Source organism: Musca domestica, unplaced genomic scaffold (genome assembly GCF_030504385.1).
Source record: "Musca domestica strain aabys unplaced genomic scaffold, Musca_domestica.polishedcontigs.V.1.1 634, whole genome shotgun sequence".
Lineage (NCBI taxonomy): Eukaryota > Metazoa > Arthropoda > Insecta > Diptera > Muscidae > Musca > Musca domestica.
The window spans coordinates 13,479-37,593 of NW_026712371.1; the positions used below are offsets into that span (position 1 = coordinate 13,479).

A 24,115-nucleotide genomic window follows, 5' to 3' on the forward strand; every position below is an offset into this window, starting at 1 on the left:
GAAAATATTATTTAAAAAATCCACGTTTATAGACCTGAATGTGGTTTGAAATATTATTTAAAAAATCCACGTTTATAGACCTGAATGTGGTTTGAAAATATTATTTAAAAAATCCACGTTTATAGACCTGAATGTGGTTTGAAATATTATTTAAAAAATCCACGTTTATAGACCTGAATGTGGTTTGAAAATATTATTTAAAAAATCCACGTTTATAGACCTGAATGTGGTTTGAAAATATTATTTAAAAAATCCACGTTTATAGACCTGAATGTGGTCTGAAAATATTATTTAAAAAATCCACGTTTATAGACCTGAATGTGGTCTGAAAATATTATTTAAAAATCCACGTTTATAGACCTGAATGTGGTTTGAAAATATTATTTAAAAAATCCACGTTTATAGACCTGAATGTGGTCTGAAAATATTATTTAAAAATCCACGTTTGGAAAGCTGAATGTGGTTTGAAAATATTATTTAAAAAATCCAGGTTTATAGACCTGAATGTGGTTTGAAAATATTATTTAAAAATCCAGGTTTATAGACCTGAATGTGTTTGAAATATTATTTAAAAAATCCAGGTTTATAGACCTGAATGTCCTTTGAAAATATTATTTAAAAAATCCAGGTTTATAGACCTGAATGTGGTTTGAAAATATTATTTAAAAAATCCACATTTATAGACCTTAATGTCCTTTGAAAATATTATTTAAAAAATCCACGTTTATAGACCTGAATGTCCTTTGAAAATATTATTTAAAAAGTCCACGTTTATAGACCTGAATGTCCTTTGAAAATAGTATTTAAAAGATCCACGTTTATGGGCCTGAATGTCCTTTGAAAATATTATTTAAAAAGTCCACGTTTTTGGACCTGAATGTCCTTTGAAAATATTATTTAAAAAATCAACGTTTAGAGTCATTTCAAAATATTAAAAAATATGTAAAAATCCACCACTATTTGCCTGAATGTCCTTAAAAATTTGGCTTTATATAATCTCCATTCAGGTGAATGATTGTCCTTCCTAACATCTTTTTAATCCTTTGTCAAAATGATTATTCTGTAATTTATGACTGTCAGGATTCCTTAATCGCAATGCGGTTATGTACTGCAAAATTTAAAATTGTAATTTTATGTTACCTCGGCACCAAATTCCCACACTCCCCAACCCTCCACTCCAGTCATTCATAATTCCGTTTATATTCTCACTTCGTAATCCGTTTTCTTTTCGTTTGGATATGCATAAAGTAATCTGTAAAATTTATGATAACATTTACCGGATTATTATTTTATGACAACAGCAACAACAAAAATGCCTCCTGAACGCCTTCATTGTTGTTGTCTCCATCTTAATTTCTGCAGTGTTTTTCTTTATGACAAGCCATCCCCCTCCCACAATTTTTCGGAATAATTTTCCAGTACATGGCCACCAACAAATGATGTATGAGCAGCAGCCTGCAGTAATCTAAGGAAAGAAAAATAAGTAAAGAAGCGGTAAGTTCGGCCGGGCCGAACTTCGAGTACGCTCCACCATTTGGTACAAATTTGGCAATTTTCAGAAAAATAAAATCCGCTAAAAATTCTGTTAAAATCTTAAAAATGCTGAATGTAGCTGTTATTTTAGGGTCTATACGACGACGTGGACCTGCATAGGTAACATTTGTTATAAGCTATTACAATATTCAAATGCTAAACTTTAAAAAAAATCGGTAATAATGTAGCTAAAATCGTCAAAATATCGAGGGAGGTACCATGGGGGTTATAAAACGTGGACCTGTACAGACAATTTTCTGGCATAGGCTGTAGTATTTATTACGAACTTCAAATACCAAATTTGAAACAATTCCGGTAAATAATGTCGCTAAAATCGTCAAAATACCGAATATCGGGAGATACCGTTATATGGGGGCTATACGAAGACGTGGACCTAAATGGACCATTTTCTGTTTTAGGCTGTAGTATCTATTACGAACTTCAAATACCAAATTCGAAACAATTCCGGTGAATAATGTCGCTAAAATCATCAAAATACCGAATATCGGGAGGTACCGTTATATGGTGGCTATACGAAGACGTGGGCCTCCACAGACAATTTTCTGTCACGGGCTGTAGTATTTATTACGAACTTCAAATACCAAATTTGAAACAATTCCGGTAAATAATGTCGCTAAAATCGTCAAAATACCGAATATCGGGAGATACCGTTATATGGGGGCTATACGAAGACGTGGACCTAAATGGACCATTTTCTGTTTTAGGCTGTAGTATGTATTACGAACTTCAAATACCAATTTACAAACAATTCCGCTGAATAATGTCGCTAAAATCATCAAAATATCGAATATCGGGAGGTACCGTTATATGGTGGCTATACGAAGACGTGGGCCTCCACAGACAATTTTCTGTCACGGGCTGTAGTATTTATTACGAACTTTCAAATACCAAATTGGACACAATTCCGGTGAATAATGTCGCTTAAATCATCAAAATACCGAATATCGGGGGGGTACCGTCACATGGGGGCTATACGAAGACGTGGACCTGCACAGACAATTTTCTGTCACAGGGTGTAGTATTCACTACGAACTTCAAATACCAAATTTGAAATAATTCCGGTAAAAATTGTCGCAAAAATTATCAAAATACCGAATATCGAGAGGTACCTTATATGGGGGCTATACGAATATGTGGACCTATATGGCCCATTTTTTGTCTTATGCTGTAGTATCTATTACAAACTACAAATACCAAATTTGAAACAATTCCTGTGAATAGTGAAGCTAAAATCATCAAAATACCGAATATAGGAGGTACAGTTATATAGGGGCTATATGAAGGCGTGGACCTATATGGCCCATTTTCTGCTTTATGTTGTAGTATCTATTACAAACTTCAAATACCAAATTTAAAAGAATTCTGCTGAATAATGTCGCTAAAATCATCAAAATACCGAATATCGGGAGGTACCGTAATATGGGGGCTAAACGAAGACGTGGCCCTGCATGGACAATTTTTTGTCTTAGGCTGTAGTATCCATTTCGAACTTTAAGTACCAAATTTGAGACAATTCCGGTAAATAGTGTCGTTAAAATCGTCAAAATACCGAATATCGGGAGGTACCGTTATATGGGTGCTATACGAAGGCGTGGATCCGCAAAGACAATTTTCTGTCATAAGGCGTAGTATTCACTACAAACTTCAAATACCAATTTTGAAATAATTCCGGTAAGTAATGTCTCTGAAATCATCAAAATTCCGAGTATCGGAAGGTACCGTTACATGGGGGCTATACGAAACCGTGGACCTATATGGCCTATTTTCAATACCAAGAGTCTTGCAGACATAACATACAGTTGAGTAAAATTTTATTAACTTATTTCATTTCGTTCGGAAGCTAGAGTGATTTCCACAGACGAACAGACGGTCGGACATAGCTAAATCGACATAGAATTTTATGATGATCTGTGGGGTCTAAAATGTATATTTCGAGGTGTTACAAACGGAATGACAAACTTAACATACCCTCCATACTATGGTGGAGGGTATAAAAAAGAAAAGCGACTGTTACAGCTGCTCGCTGCTCAAACCAACGAACCAACCAAACAGGAGGCAGAGCCAAGCCAAGTAAGGAAAACAACGAAATCTGGAAAATTCCCCTTAATTATTCATAATGTGAATATTATGTAAAAAAATTCTGCAAATCTTGCCCATCACTTTTGCAAAGCGTATTAGCATTGAAGCGAAGCGGAACGCAACATTTTGCATATTTTCCCCTCCAGGGCAGAAAAGTTTTTAAGTTCTGTTCAAACATTGTGTGTGTGTGTGTGGGTGGTGGGGCAATTCTTGGCAAACTATGTAAATAATCCTCTGATCCTTGTCTTGTCGTTCGCCAATTAATTGGCAAATGTTTTGCCGGTTCTGGCCAATAATAAAAATAATGATTGAACTTAATTAACAGAACTACAACAGAAATCTTAATTAGTAAGCAGAATAGTCTAACGAGAGGCGATGGGATGATTTAATTATCCCACAGACAGATTTCAGAGACTCGCTTGATTTGAGAGCTGCCTCCATCTGGATGGTTGGTTGTTTGTTAGCCAGCTTCCTATTCGGCCAAGCGGAAAATAAACAACAGCTGCAGCAAAAAACAGGATTCTAAGGGCATTATTCGATTTACAAAGGTCCTGATTAATTTGCTCACCCTCCTATTCATTAGCTAAAAAATAAGGAATCCTTTTTTCTCTCTCTTTCTCCCTCTCTTCCTTTCCCCTCAATTAATGCTGGTCATGTTTTAATTTGCCAAATCAATTAAATCAACTCGAGCCAACAACCTTTGCAACAAATGAAGTCGGATCCACACACACACACAAAACATTATCAAATTTGAAGTTGATTATCCTTGTTTTGTGATAAGGACTTGTTTTTTTTTTTTGTTCTCCCCCATGCAACACATTTTTCTCCCTCATTATTGTCATCGGAGTTGATTGGAAATTTGTAGAAAGACTCTCGGCAATTGAAGGGGTCAACAACACAGATTTTTTTTTTTTTTTTTGAAGAATAAAAAAACTTAAAGAGGACATGATAATCAGACTACTCAGCAACAAAAATAAGAACTAAAGGATTCAAGGGAACAAAAAACTACTAGGAAGTTGAAGTTGAAATAATAATCCTTAAAGTCCTAAAAAGGCTGTCTTTTCAAAATATATTATTAACATACCAAGTCTATAATTGGAAATGTCCTTTGAAGAAATGTTCTCAAATAATCACGATAATTAGTCTGAAAGTCCTTGAAAATATGTTCGCAAAAAAAAAATAATTTTTGGCCTGGGATTTGCAAGTTGTCTTTAAAAAAATGTAAAAAACCAAGCCTATAATTGCAAATGTCTTGTGAAGAAATGTTCTCTCATAATCGCGATAATTGGTCTGAAGGTCCTTGAAAATATGTTCGCAAAAAAACAGTCTATAGTCTGGAAGTCCCAGGTTATCTTTGAAAAAAAAAGGTTTTCAAAGCCCTTTATCTACTTACGATGTTTTGGAGAAAAACTTTTTGAAGTTATTTAAAAATATTATGAAAAATCCACCTTTTGAGTGATGTGTACCCTTTAAAATATATTATCTATAAACCCACGTTTAAAGACCTAAACGTCCTTACCTTCTTTTAAAATTATTTAAAAAAAAAGCAAATATCCTTACAAAGTTGTATCGACGTGTAGAGACCTAAATGTCCTTAATAAATATTTTTGGCAGAAACCACTTTTAAAGACTTGAATTTTCTTGCAAAATATTATTAATAGGAATCACTTTAAGTGACCTATGTGTTGCTAATTTCAATCACAATATCCAACAAAAATTATTAAAATATTAAATTTAATATCAAAATATTAAATTTTTAGTACATTTTAGTACTTTTTGTACCCGTTTGGTACGAATTTAAATTTTAATTTAATTTTTTTAAGAACAAGCAGTCCAATAGTTTTGTATGTACTCAAGTACGACATTTCTAGGACTAGAACATTTATAATCATAGAATATTCTTTAAGGATCACCAAACTAAAAACTGCGGATTATTCAGAATATATTCTGAAGGACCAACAAACTTGGATTTTTAAAGAAATATTTTTCAAAGACTAACAGACCAGTTTTAAGAAAACAAGTCAGAAAATGTCAGCCGGATTTACCTACAGATGTATACCCCCAACCAAGGCTCGATTATTTCAATATATTTTGACTTCTGTTATGATTATTCCATGTGCATGCATCATCTAATACATATAAAAATTATGATATGGGCAATATTTGTTATGATAAATAAAAGTATTAAAAATTGTGAAGCTATGTGGGTGAGGTACCGGAAGGGTTTCGCAGAGATATATCATCTTTACTGCAGATCTTGTATTAGCAAAAATGTTTGTATTTGTGAAAATCGCTTTGGATGCTACTATCGCTATCTTTGAGCATTTTGTTTTTCAAAAATTTTGAAAATTTTTGAAATTTTGTGGAGGAGGTATCAGAAGAAATGGTCCGATCTTTACCATCTTTATAATAGATTTTGAGTTAATGGGAATATTTAGATGTTGCAAGTCTTCATGGATATTAATTTTGCGATTTATGACCTTCATGGATGTATAAAATTGTTGACCCATTGGGAGAGAGGTACCAGAAGCAGTGGATCCCTGTATCCTATTTTTGCAGCTGATCGTGTGTTAATAGAAATAATGGCAAGTGTGTAATTTGAAGACAATAGGACTCTCACATCGCATTTTATAAGATATATAATTATTCAAAATTTTGACCCTTTGATAGAAATATTGAAACGTATCAAGTTTGAATGGAATCGGATGTTAATTTGGCGTTTTATGAGCTTCAGGGACATTAAAAATTTTGATCCTTTGTGTGGGAGGTACCCGAAGGAGTGAACCGATATATTCCATCTTCATACCAGACTTTGGGTTGATAAAAATATTGTGATGTGTGTAATTTGAAGACAATCGTACCCTTATTTTACATCTTATAAGAGTTACAATTATTCAAAATGATTACCCTTTGGAGGGGGAGGTACTAGATAGATTGAACCGGTATTGTCCATCTTCGCACCTGACTTAACTCTTATGCAAATATTAGGATTTGCAAAAGTTGAAGCAAAATCGGATTATCATTTCTCTTTCTGTGCAGAAAATAGTTTTTTTTTTTTTAATTTCGAACTTTTGTGGGGGAATCCAATTTCGAATCCAAATGCACTGAAATCGATTTGGTCCAAAGACACCTAGGGTCTAAAACCGTTATTTTGACTAGGCACGTTTTGTCCGTATCAAATCATATATACTTTTCTAGCCATATGGCTGAGGGTATAAAAAACCATGTGTATCCTACATTTTTTTAATTCACAATTATAGGTCCGAAAAAAAATACAAAAAAATACATTCCGCTTGAAATATATTTCCAAATATTCCTGAATATCCTTGTAAAATATATTCGGGCCGACTATATGATACCCTACACTACTATGCGTATTTAGTAGAGTATATTGACAATTTATGTGAAGTAGATGATACCACCTATGAACCAAATGATATTGCAGTATAGTGCATGATATGACTTCGATAAGGATTATATTATACAATATTTATTGGAAGAAATACCGGACCGAGTTTTACCAAATGGTAAGAATCGGTTGAATCTGAAAAAATCTATTCAATTTGGGTGATATAACATATAAGGAGAGCAATAACCGTAAAATCGAATGAAGATGTATATTGAAGCAACATAAAAATCTGAACTGATCTCGATAAAATTTGGCAAAGGTATTTACAAGCTATATCTGATGTCCGGTATCAAATATCCTTGTTGTGGAGTGCATATTAGCATGTGAGAGATTGAAAACTCCAAATCGGCTGAAACATATATATGGGAGCTACAGCTATATCTGAACAGATTTTTTCCTAATTTGATGAATTTGCCTCTAGACTGAATACGTTCGGATGTGCCACAATTCACTCCATTTGGGCTAATATTAGCCATCTGGTACACGAAAAATCTAAAATCAGATAAAGATATATATGGGAGCTGTATACAAATCTGGACCGATCTTGACACAATTTTAGGCACTTGTTTCTGATTTTTGGTACCAAAGATCATTGTTGTGGAGTGCATATTACGCATGTGAGTACTTGTTTGCAGGATGAATTCAGTCGGAATTGCCAAAATTCAGTTCATTTGGGCTGATATTAGCCATATGGTGCACAATAAACCTGATATCGGATAAACATATATATGGGAGCTATATCCAAATCTGATCCGATCTCGACAAAATTTGACAGAGGTATTTCTAGCTTCATAAGTTATCTGGTACCAAATATCATTCTTGGGGGTGCATATTACTCATGTGAGGGACATGAAACCCCAAATTGGATGAAACATATATATAAGAGCTATAGCTATATCTGAACCGATTTCCTCCAAATTTGAAGTACTTGCTGCTAGACCGAATTCGGTCGGATGTGCCAGATCATTTGGACTGATATTGGTTGAAGATACACATGAGAGCTATTTCTAAATTGGAACCAATGTTCACCAATTTCAATAGGGTTTGTCCTTAGGACAAACAAAACCTGCTTGAAAAAATGCATCTCAATCGGATAATAAATGCGACCTGCATTTTATTCACAAAAATACATGGATAGAAGGACGGACAGACAGACTGACTGACATGTATGAATCGACTCAAAAAGTGATTCTATGAAGATCCTCAAAAGTAACTAGGGGTCTATCTCGCCTCTTTCTCCATGTTATAAACAAATTTACAAGGACATAATACCCTTACCACTTTGTGGTGTAGGGTATAATTAGAGATAATACTTCGAAAAAATATTCATAAAAACCAGATAGTCTTTAAAAATGATCTTGACATTCAGAATTAAAGCCTTCAAATATTTTTAAAAATTTCGATTAAAATTAAAAACAAGTTAAAGATTATCTGTAGGTTTTGCCGACAGATGTACAATATTTGCCATTTCATATCCTTTGTGCGGAAGGTACTTGATGGAGTGAACCGATGTTGTCCATTTTCGCACCTGACGTAGCACTGATAGAAATATTAGGATTTGCAATGTTGGAGCAAAATCGGATTATCATTTTTCTTTCTGTGCAGAAAATATATATTTTGAAAATTTTGACATTTTGTGTGGGAGGTACCAGAAGGAGTGGACCGATATTGTCCATCTTAACACCAGACCTTGGGTCTAAAAATGTTCCAAAAAACACTCATATGTCCTTGAAAGTGTTACAAAAATTAAGAAATGTCCTGACGAATATTATACAGATTTAAAGATTATAGTCCTAAAGGTCCAAAAAAAATTTTTCTCGAAAAAATTTAATTCGTCCTGAAAAATACTTTAAAAATTTCCACGAAAACTATGCCTTTAAAAGAAAAAAATTAAAAAAATTACAATTGGCCTAATCAAAAATATGCCTCAAATGGATGCTCCTAGAAATTTCATGAATTTCATTCCATTAGTCTTAGATCATTATATTATTGCTCCGTTTAAAATGTTAAAAGTGTTGAATTAAAAAGTAACAATTTTTTTATGTTTCTTTATATCTCATTTCAGCTATTAAATGAAGACATAAAAGGTTAATAGAAGCAATTCCCTACAAAAGTATCACAACAAAAACAACACCTACAACAGCAAGGAGAGAAATTGAACATTGTCTAGAAAAAATATAAAAACAGGAAATAAACATAAAAATCCATCAGCAAGGATTACGGCAGCCATATCACTGCTTGTTCCCACACTTCTGGTTCTGTAATTGTATGGAGGCAATAAAACAGGATATTTAATGTGCTTCTAGTCGCAACCAAAGAAAATCTGCTGTAAATAAGAAGCAGAAGGTGAGGAGTAGAAAAGAAAACCGAAAAAAGAAAGAGTTTAAATCTGCTGTGGCGTTTTAGAAGTGTGTGAGAGTGTGTGGGGAGACGTATATCCGCAGCAATAATTTTTATCAGCCCTCAAACAGAAGGCATTTAGCCGAAAAGCCAACAAAAAAAATCACCTTTAAAGTTATGCTCGCCCCATAAAGGCCAAAGTCAAAAGCATACTAACCCATAAACCAAAGGCTAGAAGAAAAAAAGAAATAAAAAACATTGGCAATAAAATACCTCAAGAAAAGCCAAAGAGAGAGAGAGAGAGAGAGAGAGAGGAACGAAAAACACATATTTTAATACATTTTCAAAATCGCAACGCATGTTTGAATTTATGTCAGTTATTTATTGCAACAACATCGGCCATATCAATCGCAATCCATTTGAAAGGTGTCTCCTGCATCCGGCAAGGCATTGATTTAAATTGTGAAAGAGAGAAAAATCGAAAAAATACTAAAGACGTCATTCAAACTACACGGGACATCTTCAATAAAAAACAGCCGTCGTGGATACCCACGGTGATTTAATAGAGCCAACAGCGTCCGTGCCAAAGTGTCCCAATACCACACCGCCGTACCAGAGGCTCACCAAGGCTCTGCAATGCGATCCCAGATGCGGACACGAGGTGAGTGGTGAATGTAATTAGATTATAAAATTATTTGAAAAAAGAAAATTGGCAAATATTTTTTTAAAACCAGTAAAGAAAGTCTTAAAGTCGGGCGGGACCGACTTTTTGATACCCTACACCAATTTGCTAATTTAGTAGAGCTCCACATAACAATTAAAAGTTTTTAGGGGAGAATTCAATCACACACGCTATGATTATAATTTTTATTTAAAGTTCAAAGGACTAAATATGCCGGAGCATTTGTATCTTTTAAATTCGGACTTGTATTGCCCATTTGGTGCAAAATTAATTTGAAATCAGATAAAGATATATATGGGAGCTATATCCAAATCTGAACCGATCTTGATAAAATTTGGCAAAGATATTTCTGAGCTGTATTTCATATATTTCCCTGAATATCGTTGTTACGGAGTGCATATTACGGCTGTGGGTAACAAATATAACAAATCGGATGAACAATATATATGGGAGCTATAGCTATATCTGAACCGATCTTCGACAAATTTGCCATACTAGCTTCTAGACTCAATTCGGTCGTAAGAGCCAAATTCCATCCCATTTGGACAAATACTAGACGTTTGGTGCACAATAAAAGGCAAATCGGACGAAGTTATATATGGGAGCTATATCCAAATCGGAACCGATCTCGATAAAATTTAGCAAATGTATTTCTAAGCTGTATTTGATATATTTCCCCAAATATTGTTGGTACAGAGTGCATATTACGGCTGCGGAGGACAAACATAACAAATCGGATGAACAATATGGATATGGGAGCTATAGCTATATCTGAACCGATCTTCGACAAATTTACCATACTAGCTTCTAGACTCAATTCGGTCGTAAGAGTCAAATTCCATCCGATTTGGACAAATATTAGACGTTTGGTGCACAATAAGAGGTAAATCGGACGAAGTTATATATGGGAGATATATCCAAATCTGAACCGATTTCGATCAAATTTGCCATACTAGCTTCTAAATTCAATTTGATCGTATGTGCCAAATTCCATCCCATTTGGACAAATATTAGACGTTTGGTGCACAATAAAAGGTAAATCGGACGAAGTTATATATGGGAGCTATATCCAAATCTGAACCGATCTTGATAAAATTTGGCAAAGATATTTCTGAGCTGTATTTGATATATTTCCCTGAATATCGTTGTTACGGAGTGCATATTACGGCTGTGGGTGACAGATATAACAAATCGGATGAACGATATATATTGGAGCTATAGCTATATCTGAACCGATCTTCACTAAATTTGGCATACTAGCTTCTAGACTCAATTCGATCGTAAGTGCTAAATTCCATCCCATTTCGACAAATATTAGACGTTTGGTGCACAATCAAAGGTAAATCGGACGAAGTTATATATAGGAGCTATATCCAAATCTGAACCGATCTCGATAAAATTTAGCAAATGTGTTTCTGAGCTGTATTTGATATATTTCCCTAAATATTGTTGTTACAGAGTGCATATTACGGCTGCGGAGGACAAATATAACAAATCGGAAGAACAATATAAATGGGAGCTATAGCTATATCTGAACCGATCTGAACCAAATTTGACATACTAGCTTCTAGACTCAATTCGGTCGTAAGTGCCAAATTCCATCCCATTTGGACAAATATTAGACGTTTGGTGCACAATAAAAGCTAAATCGGACGAAGTTATATATGGGAGCTATATCCAAATCTGAACCGATCCCGATGAAATTTAGCAAATGTATTTCTGAGCTGTATTTGATATATTTCCCCAAATATTGTTGTTAGAGAGTGCATAGTACGGCTGCGGAGGACAAAAATAACAAATCGGATGAACAATATGGATATGGGAGCTATAGCTATATCTGAACCGATTTCGATCAAATTTGGCATACTTATTTTCAGGCCTAATTTGGTTGTATGTGCAAAATTCCATACTATTCGGGCTAATATTACACATTTGGTGCACAATAAAAGGCAAACCGGACGAAAATATATATGAGAGCTATATCTAAATTTTTACCGATTATCTCCGATTTCAATAAGGTTCGTCCTTGGGCCAAGCAAATGTTTTGTGCAAAATTTCATCTTAATCGGATAATAAATGCGACCTGCATTTTGTTCACAAAAATACATGGACAGACGGACGGACGGACGGACGGACATGCATAAATCGACTCAGAATGTGATTCTATGGAGATCCTCAAAAGTAACTATGGGTCTATCTCGTTTCCTTTTGCCTGTTACAAACAAATGCACAAAGACATAATACCCTGACCACCTTGTGGTGTAGGGTATAAAAATTGGCAAATATTTTTCTAAAAACAGTGGGGCGAGAGTATGTGGGTTCTATAAAACGTTCCTCTGGCATTTCCCGAGACCTATACATTTCCTTTCAATATTTTGTTGAAAATCAATTGTCGTAATGAAATATTCCTATAAAATTTTGACATCTCTTCCTACATACATATACGGCTTCTTTTATCGTCTTTGTTGTGTTTTTTTTTTCGATCTGAATTTAAATGGTATTTCTTTCATTCTCCTGAGGATTAATGGTAATTCATATGCCAATCATATTAATTACATGACATGGCAATTCATTCTTGGTGAAATCGTTGAATTAATTTGTGATATTCAAAGGCATTTCAACAGAAACATATGAACCATTTCATAAAAAAATTAAAATTAAACATTTAATTATTACTTAAAATATAATGATATATTATTGGTCTAAAAGTTCTTGAAAATATTCTATAAAATTCACCGAACGTCCTTGAAATATATCCGTTGAAAAATCCTTGAAAAATCCACGAAATTAGTCTGAAAGACCATGAAAAATATTATTGATCCCTGAAAGTCCCTGAAAAATATTATTGATTAAGTTGAAAAATTGTCGATTATAGTTCTGGATGGCCTTGGAAGAATGCATAATTAATTGCCTGAAGGTCCTTGGAAACTATTGACTGTAATTCGTCTGAAAGTACCTAAAAATCCACATTTATTGGTTGAAAGGTCTGTTAAAATTGATTTTTTTCCTTAGTCCTTAGAAATATTTCCTAAAAAATTCATGAAAAGTAACTTCAAAACCAAAAAAAAAAACAAGTAAGCAAAGGCTACAGTCGAGCGGGGCCGACCGTCGAATACCCTACAACACTATAATAAACGATACAGTTTATATAGGCAAGATACTCGAAAGAATTCCACAAGATATTGTGACATCAGGTTTCGTTCTCTAATTTTCGGATAACAGCAACTTAAACTAATTTGCTCATTTCCAATTTATTGGTAAATGTTGCACGTAAATGGTCTTCCTAGATCTGGAACCAATATTTCCCAAAGACCTATAATCTCTCAGAAGTGGCAAAAGATTAACATTTATTATTGGTTTTTGACTGTAACGCATCTATATGAGATACAGACATTTGACTATATTCTTACGAAATCAGCGTTAACGAAATAGTCAGAAATGCGTCTTTCCTGTATTTGTGAATTCTCCAAAGAGTCACTGGAATGGACATTTTCGTATTTAGTCTACAAAAGTTGGCAAACTATTTCGCACATTGAATATTTTTGGATGGCCATCCAAAACTGCTTGGCTTTTGAAATGTCCGGTAACCCCCATTCAAATGTGCCTGAGGATCGGGCGATAATTACGAACAGCTGACAATTTTGCAGTTTTTTGGTCCATTTCAACCCCTAAATATATGGCGATCATTTCCAAAAAGAGTAGGCTTCTATTCTGACCCTCATCTTATCCCCATGCAAAATTTCGTAAGGATCGGGCCATAAATGCGATCTGTATATGATATTCTGATGTCATGTAGAAATATTACCAAATGTTTAATTCAAAATGAAAATATGCCAAAAATATGACAAAATTGAAAAAATATGAGAAAATTTTACAAAATCAATATTTTCATCTTTAGAGAGATATTTTTATGCGATTTTTTTTAGACGTTTTTTGTTTCCTGCCAAGAGGCCATTCTGAATTAATGAGAACTGTCGAAATCAGTTCAGCCGTTCTCGACATATATGAGATCTTTCAAGCATATCTTCTTTGATTTTTTTTTTTTTGGATCTTAACATCAATGTAAAGATCAGAAGAAACCTTTTCATGGCTTTCTGATTTTGTCGGGATTTAAAATATTCGCGGCTTAATGAAAAAATTTGAATTTTTTCAACAAAAAAGATATGGCATATTTTACCCGCTAAATATTATCCGATGACCACCCAAATTGGTAGGCTTCTTCCCCGCCCTAAACTCTAGCTACATGCGAAAATCCGCGTCGATTGGTCTATACTTGCGACCTGTATAGCTACTGCAAAATCGACATTTTTTCAGTATTTGGTCCATTTCAACCCCTAAACATTTGGCGATCATCTCCAAAAGAAATAGGGTTCTATTCTGACCCTAGCCCCACCTCCATTCTAAATTTCGTGAAGATCGGGCCATAATTGCGACCTGTAGAGTGATTACAAATTAACATGGACAGACGGACAGACGGACGGACGGACATACATAGCTAGATCGACTCAGCTCGGCGAGATAGGAAGATCCATATATACTTTCCTATGTGGGAAATCAATATTTCGTGGTGTTACATAATTTTTGGCCCAATCAAACTTATAATACCCCCAACACATAGTGTTGTAGGGTATAAAAAATAAAATCAGGATTACGATCTTGAAACATATTCTTATATTATATTTACAAGAAAATCACGATAGTTCATTTAAAATAATCTTAAAACATTTATGAATATCCTTGAAAAATATTTGTTAAATAAAGCACAATTATGGGTCGGAATGTCCTTGAAACATGTTCCTTAATAAAACTAAAGTTTTTGGCCCACGATTTTTGGCGTTAAAATCCTTAAAACATGTTTCTTAAAATCCAAAATAAGAGATCTAAAAGTCTATAAAAATTTGTTTAAAAATCCATGATTATTCTTCTGAAAGTCCTTGAAAAATATAATATTATTGGTCCGTATTTTTTTTTTCTTTAATCAATCTATCTAAGAATTTCTTTAGATTTCTACGATTCAATTTTTGGTCTGGAAGTCCTGTAAAATCCACTATACTTGGTCCCTTGGTACATGAAAATTCACTATCGTTGGTCAGAAATTATTTGAAGAATATTCATTAACCCTTAAAAAAATGTTCGAATATTTTTTGGTCTAAAACCCTTGAGAACTACTGAAAATCAACAAATATTAACAAATTCACTATAGTCCTTGAAGAAATAAATATATTTTTATACCCTACACCACAAGGTGGTCAGGGTATTATGTCTTTGTGCATTTGTTTGTAACAGGCAAAAGGAAACGAGATAGACCCATAGTTCCTTTTGATGATCTGCATAGAATCACTTTCTGAGTTGATTTATGCATGTCAGTCCGTCTGTCCATGTATTCTTGTGAACAAAATGCAGGTCGCATTTTTTATCCGATTGAGATGAAACTTTGCAAACAACATTTGTTTGGCTCAAGGACGAACCCTATTGAAATTGGAGATAATAGGTAAAAATTTAGATATAGCTCCCATATATATCTTCGTCCGATTTGCTTTTTATTGTGCACCAAACGTGTAATATCAGCCCTAATAGTATGCAATTTTGCACATACAACCAAATTAGGCCTGAAAATAAGTATGCCAAATTTGATCGAAATCGGTTCAGATATAGCTATAGCTCCCATTTATATTGTTCCTCCGATTTGTTATTTTTGTCCTCCGCAGCCGTAATATGCACTCTGTAACAACAATATTTGGGGAAATATATCAAATGCAGCTCAGGAATAGCTTTGCTAAATTTTATCTAGATCGGTTCAGATTTGGATATAGCTCCCATATATAACTTCGTCCGATTTACCTTTTATTGTGCACCAAACGTCTAATATTTGCCCAAATGGGATGGAATTTGGCACATACGACCGAATTTAGTCTAGAAGGTAGTATGCCAAATTTGGTGAAGATCGGTTCAGATATAGCTATAGCTTCCATATATATTATTCATCCGATTTGTTATATTTGTTACCCACAACCGTAATATGCACTCTGTAACAACGATATTTAGGGAAATATATCAAATACAGCTCAGAAATATCTTTGCCAAATTTTATCGAGATCGGTTCAGATTTGGATATAGCTCCCATATATATATTTATCCGATTTCAAATTAATTGTGCACCAAATGAGCAATACAATTCCGAATTTAAAAGATACAAATGCTTTGGCATATTTAGTCCTTTGAACTTTAAATTATAATTATAATCATAGCGTGTATGATTGAATTCTCCCATAAAAACTTTTAATTGTTATGTGGCGCTCTACTTAATTAGCAAAGTGGTGTAGGGTATCATAAAGTCGGCCCCACCCGACTTTAAGACTTTCTTTACTGGTTTGGTCTAAAACCCTTGAGAACTACTGAATATCAACAATTATTTAAAAATTTACTATAGTCCTTGAAGAAATAAATATATTTTTTATTTTTAATTTATGACCTGTGGGTCCTTAAACGGTATTTGAAAGAAATTCAAGATAGTCCTTGAAAAATGTATTTCAAAATCATTGATAAATATTTAACTAAAAAGTGACATCTGACAAGGGAAGAAATATTTCTAAAAAATAAAATTATAGAAGCACTGGTCTTTGAAAAAAAATTGCAGATCTTGGTCAGCTTCTTCTAATCTGGGTTTTTAAGAATTATTTTTTTTTAAATAATATCATGCATTTTTTCATAAAATATTCATTGGGAATGTCAGACTGATAATCCTGTGTTTCAAGGATATTGGACTCATATTCCATTAGACCCACAATTGTGGATTTTTTTTTAAGAATATTTTTCCAAGTTACATCTGAACCAAAATTAAAAAAATTTTTTAAGAAATGTTTTAATCGAAGGAAAGGGATATTTTCAATATCTATCCACAGTTATTATCGTGACTTTTTAAGAATGCTTTCGAACAATTTTCAGTTACATAGTTGTGGACGTTTTATACTCTCAACCATATGGCTAAAGAGGGTATATATCATTCGATACGGCCTTAATGAAATAACGATTTAGACCCTAGGTCTCTTTGGATCAAATCCGTTTCAGGACATTTGGAGTAAATCTAGCTATGTTCGTCCGCTCGTCCGTCTGTTTGGCTGACTGGCTGGTGCGCACGATAACTTCGAAGAGATTATCCGATTTGGTCCAAATTTGGTACATCGGAATATTATTGTCAAACTTAGATCGAGTTCGAAGATGGGCAATATCGGTCTACTCCTTCTGGTACCTCCCCCATAAAAAGTCGAAATTTTCAAAAAAAAAAAAAACAAGTTAAAAAGTATCAGTCGGTATTGCCGCCAGAGATATACCCTCAGCCTATGTTCGATTATCTAAATATATTTTGACTAGTGTTAAGGTTATTCAAACGTTTGACCCTCTGTAGAGCAGATCCCGAAGGAATGGGCCAATATTGCCCATTTCCTATCGGACCCAAAATATGATATAAATATTTCGACAGATGTGCCAAGTCTAAATGGAATCGGATGTTAATTTGGCGATTTATGAGCTTCATGGGTACTCAAAATTTCAATATTTTGTGGGGGAGGTACATGATGGAGTGGACCGATATTGTCCATTTTCACACCTGTCCTAGCACTGACGCAAATATTAGGATTCGCAATGTCGGAGCAAATTCGGATTAGCCTTTCCCTTTCTGTGCAAAAAATTTGTTTTTTTTTGAAAATTTCGACCTTTTGTGGGGGAGGTACCAGAAGGAGTGGGCCGATATTGTTCATCTTAACACAAGACCTTGGGTTAATATTAATATTGGGATGTATGAAATTTGAAGACAATCGGACTCTTACATCACATTTTATGAGAGTTGTATTTATTCAAGATTTTGACCATTTGTGGGGGAGGTACTTGATGGAGTGGACCGATATTGTCCATTTCCACACCTGCCCTAGCACTGACGCAAATATTAGGATTTGCAAAGTTGGAGCAAATTCGGATTATCCTTTCTCTTTCTGTGCAAAGAATATATTTTTTGAACATTTCGACCTTTTGTGGGGGAGGTACCAGAAGGAGTGGACCGATATTGTCCATTTTTGCAAAGGACCTTGGGTTAATATAAATATTGGGATGTATGAAATTTGAAGACAATCGGACTCTTACATAACATTTTATGAGAGTTGTAATTATTCAAAATTTTGACCATTTGTGGGGGAGGTACTTGATGGAGTGGACCGATATTGCCCATTTTCACACCTGACCTAGCACTGACGCAAATATTAGGATTTGCAAAGTTGGAGCAAATTCGGATTATCCTTTCTCTTCCTGTGCAAAAAATATATTTTTTGAAAATTTCGACCTTTTGTGGGGGAGGTACCAGAAGGAGTGGACCAATATTGCCCATCTCCAAACTCGATCTAAGTTTGACAAAAATATTACGTTGTAGCTAATTTGGACCAAATCGGATACTCCCTTCGAGAGTTATCGTGCGCACCAGCCAGCCAGACAGACATACAGACGGACGGACGGACATCGCTAGATCGACTCCAAATGTTCTGAAACGGATTTGGTCCAAAGAGACCTAGGGTCTAAAACCGTTATTTCGACTAGGCACGTTTTGGCCGTATCAAATGATATATACCCTCTGTAGCCATATGGCTGAGGGTATAAAAACACTGCACATAAAGAGAAAGACTAAGTCCGATTGAATTGAAATTACACAAATAACAATAGATGAAGACGGAATATATCGATTTGCTCCTTCTGGTACCTCTCCCACAAATGGTGCATTTTTTTAATATTCGTGAAGCTCATAAGACGCGAATTTAACATCCGATTCTATGCAGACACACATCTCAATATTTCCATAAACACCAGATTTGTTATAAAGATGGTAGAGATCGGACCATTACTTCTGGGATTTCAAAATAAAAACGATCAGAAAATCCGAAATAGGCATCCGGTTCTCTTCAAATAACACACCACACTAGTTTTATTGAGCTAAGGTCTGGTGTGAAATTGGGATATATCGGTCCACTCCTTCTGGTACCTCTTCCACAAACGATTAAAATTTTGAATATTCATGAAGCTCATAATACGGGAAATTAACATCCGATTCCATTCAGATTTGGCACATCTCAATATTTCTATAAAAAATAGATTTGCTATAAAGATGGCAGATGTCGGACCATTTCTTCTGGTGCCACCTTAACATAAATTGCAAAATAAGCATCAAACTCTCTTCAAATTTTACATATCCAAATATTTTTGCTAACGCTAAATCTGTTGTGAAGGTGAAAGATATCCGTCAACCCCTTCTTGTACCTCCCCCACAAAGGATCACAATTTTCGGTCATAACAGCGAAACAAGTCAGCGATTTTTTACAACTAGGTGTATTTCTCTATATATTTCTATATATTCTATATATATTTCTCTCAACCAGAAACCTAAAATTAATATGACTGTATGATTTCCTATAAAATTTGATAAAAAAAATGTTCGATTTTTTTGCAATATTTCCATACTAATTTTTTATTATTAGAAGAAGTATGAAAATACTTCGGAATATAAAAAAAAAATTATCCATATCGATTTCTGATCCATTTTCGTAGATTTTTTAGAAAAAGTTTTTCAAGGTGGATTTCTCAATCTCGGATTTTTTAAGAAATATTTTTCATGAAGTACAATTTTAGATATTTAAATAATATTATTTCAACGATCATGAGTTTTTTTTTTAGATTTTTTCAGGAATATTTTTCAAAGACCCATTAATGACAAAATAATTTAAAACCGGGTATATCATGAAAGTAGTGATGAACTACTTGTATCGCCGTTATGAAATTTTACATCGACAGGTAACATAAAAAGTGTGGGAAAGGTCCGCCCACTTTTAAAATTTTTAAAAATATTCAAATGTCTTGAAAACCATGCATTTCCATTATTCGGTGATGTCGACACTAGTACTGCCAAAAATCCGGCTAATATTTTTGTAATATTTATATAATCCTTAGACGAGTCATGGACCTTTTTGGTCATTTTCTCCAAAAACGATCAAAATCTCCATGCTTATATAGGACACAATTTTCTACAAAATCGCTCATCATAAAATTTTACTATAAGACCCTATATATCTGAAATGCATGGATTCCAAGGAATCTTACCTTTATAATTTAAAAAAAAAATATAAAAATGGACGGAACTTCCCCAATCTATTATGATTATTTCCAGATGTAAAGTTTCGAAGTGAATAGAATAGAATTTATCCTTACATTTTAAAAAATGGAGTTTTTCCATAAATTCCATAAACATTGATAAAAATTAATTCCTTAAAAAATCCTCAAATATTGGTTTGAAAATCCTTGAGAAATATTGAATATCCACTATTATCGGACAGGAGTTTCCTTGAAGAATGTACATTTCTGTTCCACGTTATTATAGTCTTTGATTATATAAGTCTTTGAGTAAAATTCTGTAAAAAAATCTTTGATTATTGTTATGCTAGTCGTAGTAAAAAAATTTTCAATAAATTATCTGCTCGTCTTTAAAAAAATATTCAAAATCTTTAAATACTTAAAGAAATATTTTAACAAATTCACGGTAGTCCTTGAAGTTATGTTTTTTTTTTTAATTATTTACTTCTTTGGTTATTTAAATTCACGAAAGACTAAAAATATATTACAAACAAAAATGTTGAATAGTTTTTTTAAAAATCCATAATCATTGGTCTGCTGACCGTTAAAAAATATTGAAATAAAAATTAATAATTAGTAGAAGAAAACATATTTCTAAAAAAATAAAATTATTACAAATTCTAGAAAATTTTTCAAAAATGTCTACAATTATTGGTCTTTTGATCCTTAAGAAATATCCGTCATTTTCTGCTTGTTCTTAAAATACACTTTCAAAAAATCCGGTTAATATTTTTGTAACATTCAAATACCACTTGAACGAGTCTAGGGCCTTTTCAAGGTTGATTTCCTTCAAAAACGATATGAATCTCCGCGATTGTATATGACACAATTTTCTCGCTCGTCATAAAATTGTAACTGTAAGACCCTAAATACCTGAAATGCATGGATCTCAAGGAATTTTACCTCTATAATTAAAAAAAAGCCGTAAGTTCGGCCGGGCCGAACTTTTAATACCCTCCACCATTTGGTACAAATTTTGCAATTTCCAAAAAAGAAAGAATAAAATCCGTTAAAAATTTTGTTAAAATCTTAAAAATACCAAACGTCTATACGACGACGTGGACCTACAAAGGCAACTTTTGTCATAAGTTATTGCAACATCAAAATGCGAAACTTGAAGAAAAATCTGTTTATAATGTAGCTAAAATCATCAAAATACCGAATATAGAGGGTACAGTTATGTGGGGGGCTATACGAAGACGTGGCCCTGCACAGACAATTTTCTGGCATGGGCTGAAGTATCCATTACGAACTTCATATGCGAAATTTGAGACAATCCCGGTAAATAATGTCGCTAAAATCATCAAAATACCGAATATCGGGGGGTAGGGTGTATGGGGACTATAAGAAGACGTGAACCTATATTGCCCATTTTCTGTTTTATGCTGCAGTATATATTACGAACTTCAAATACCAAATTTGAAACTATTCCGGTAAATAATGTCGCTAAAATCATCAAAATACCGAATATCGGGGGTACCGTTATATGGGGGCTATACGAAGATGTGGACCTGCACAGATAATTTTCTGTCTTAAGCTGTAGTATCCATTGCGAACTTCAAATGCCAAATTTGAAGCAATTCCGGTGAATGATGTCGCTAAAATCATCAAAATACCGAATATCGGGAGGTACCGTTATATGGGGGCTATATGATAACTTGGACCTAAATGGCCCATTTACGAACTTAACCTGCCTACTGGCAAAATATACATGTGTGTAAAATTTTAGCCCACTATCTCAATTTGTTCGAAAGATAGCGTGATTACAACAGACAGACAGACACACAGACAGACGAACATGGCTAAATCGTCTTAGAATTTTACGCTGATCAAGAATATATATACTTTGTTGGGTCTGACATGAGTATTTCGAGGAGTTACAAACCGAGTGACAAAATTAATATACCCTCCATAGTATGATAAAAAATAAAAGTGGACGGAACTTTCCCGACCTATTATGGTTATTTCCCGATGTAAAGTTTCTAAGTACAAATACACGTATTTCCTTAATTTTGAAGAAATATAATTTTTCCTTACATTTTAAAATATGGAATTTTTCCATTAATTTCGAAAAAAATTTAATTTTTCTTAAATTTAAAAAAATTTTAAATTTTGCAAAAAAAATTAGTTTTTCCTTATTTTAATTATTTATTTATTAATTTATTTATTTTTGGTAATTAAAAAGGATCAGCCTAATCCAGCGATTCCTGAAAAATTAATTTAAATTTCAACATTTGATTCGCCCAAAATGCATATCCGGTTGAAGTGGAGTGAAGTGTCTCATATGATCCACCCCATTCGCCCCATTGTTTCTTTTTTGCCAATTCTTATTAAATTTAATGTTTGGATTATCAAATATTTATTTCAGACTTAAAATAACAACCCAAATGTTACAGCAATGAGAAACACACTCATCAGACTCCCCATGAATTTTGCAAAAATGATTTCATATCATCTTCATTCGCTTCAGTGGAATTCAATTTTCATTTATTCAGTCTACTGAACTACAAAATAAACTTACGAAATTCATGGCTTATCTGCGACATAGCATATATTGCGAATCCACTCCCTATGTGTGTATGTGTGTGTGTGTGTGTTTGCACAATTATTTTTGTGTGTGTGTGTCTGTGTTGAATCTTATTCTGCATTGTCATGAATATTCATCAGCAAAAATAATCAAGGTAAAAATCCATAACCATAACCATATCCATATCACTGTCAATTTCAATTACAACAGATAAACTAACAATGAATACCTTGAACCACAACAAAAACAGTAGAACAACAGAGCAACAATCGGTCACAGACAAGTCTGAGATAATAACAGAGACTCACACACACACGCACACATTTCTCTATGTACATACATGTGTAAGGATATCGACCCCTTAAGACACTTCACTTGTCAGTCGGGTTGTGTTGTGTCAGAGGTTCCAAAATGAATGAATAATAATGTCTGCCATGTACATGTTTCAGGAGGAGTCAGGATGCTTGTAGATGTGTCAGTGTGTGTGTGTGTGTGTGTACGGTCGGTGTTTGGCTTTGTCTGGTTTCTATGGTTTTTGGGTATTGGGTATGGCATTGTAATTTTTCATAGAATGCATGAAAAACCCAGACACACACACATGCACACCCAATTCTGTTTTGAGGTGGTCCCTTTCAATATTCATTTTCTTGTGGTTGCTGTTGCTTCTGCGAAAAACTTATTTAGATTTCCCTACAAAATTATTATTTTCACGTCAAATGCTAATTTGTGCATAACAATTTTGTGGTTAACATTTGTGTTTCATTAAACGAGAGAGGGAGAGGGATACGGAGAGAGAGGGAAATGGAGAGAGAGGTTGAAATTCCCAATAATGTGGTTGCTGATTATAATCGTTATACCTTAACCCCAAATGTAAAGGAGGTTTTCATTTGATATCCCCTGAAATACAAAAAAAAATATTAAATTTTCCAAAAAGAAAATTCATATTTATGAAAATGACCTTGGCATACATTTGGAAAAAAAACCATGAGAAAATGAACCAAGTTCCATGAAAAAATTCAAAATGTAATGAAAAGAAGCCAGTGATAGAACGATGTAAGAAGAAATGAAAATATTAGCCCACATCTGCATATTTGAAATTGTTTACGTTTTGTAAAAACGTACACTCGACATAATTGAGGCGAATTCCTGGAATCCTGCAACAGGCTCAAGGAGATGCATGTCATGAATTTCACGTAATTCGATATTTTTTTTTTTTTTTTTTTTTTTTGTTATAAAAACATAATCTGCTTTAATATGAAGAAGTTAAAAGGAGCAGTGGCTTCGACGAAAAAATTCAAAAATATAAAAAAAAATAATGCAAAGCCTACAATTTTGAACAGAAATTCTCTAAGGAAATCTA

The 24,115-nt window shown here is 33.7% G+C and overlaps 1 protein-coding gene across 1 annotated transcript in view; it reads left to right on the plus strand.

Moving 5' to 3' along the window:
- Positions 1-9,112: 9,112 nt before the first annotated feature.
- The window catches only part of LOC101895680 (serine/threonine-protein kinase MARK1), a 32,607-nt gene continuing 17,604 nt past the window's right edge, over positions 9,113-24,115 (plus strand). The window contains exon 1 of the mRNA XM_059129654.1: positions 9,113-10,043. The gene's annotated coding sequence lies outside the window, so the exon portion shown is untranslated. The remainder of the gene's footprint in view (positions 10,044-24,115) is intronic.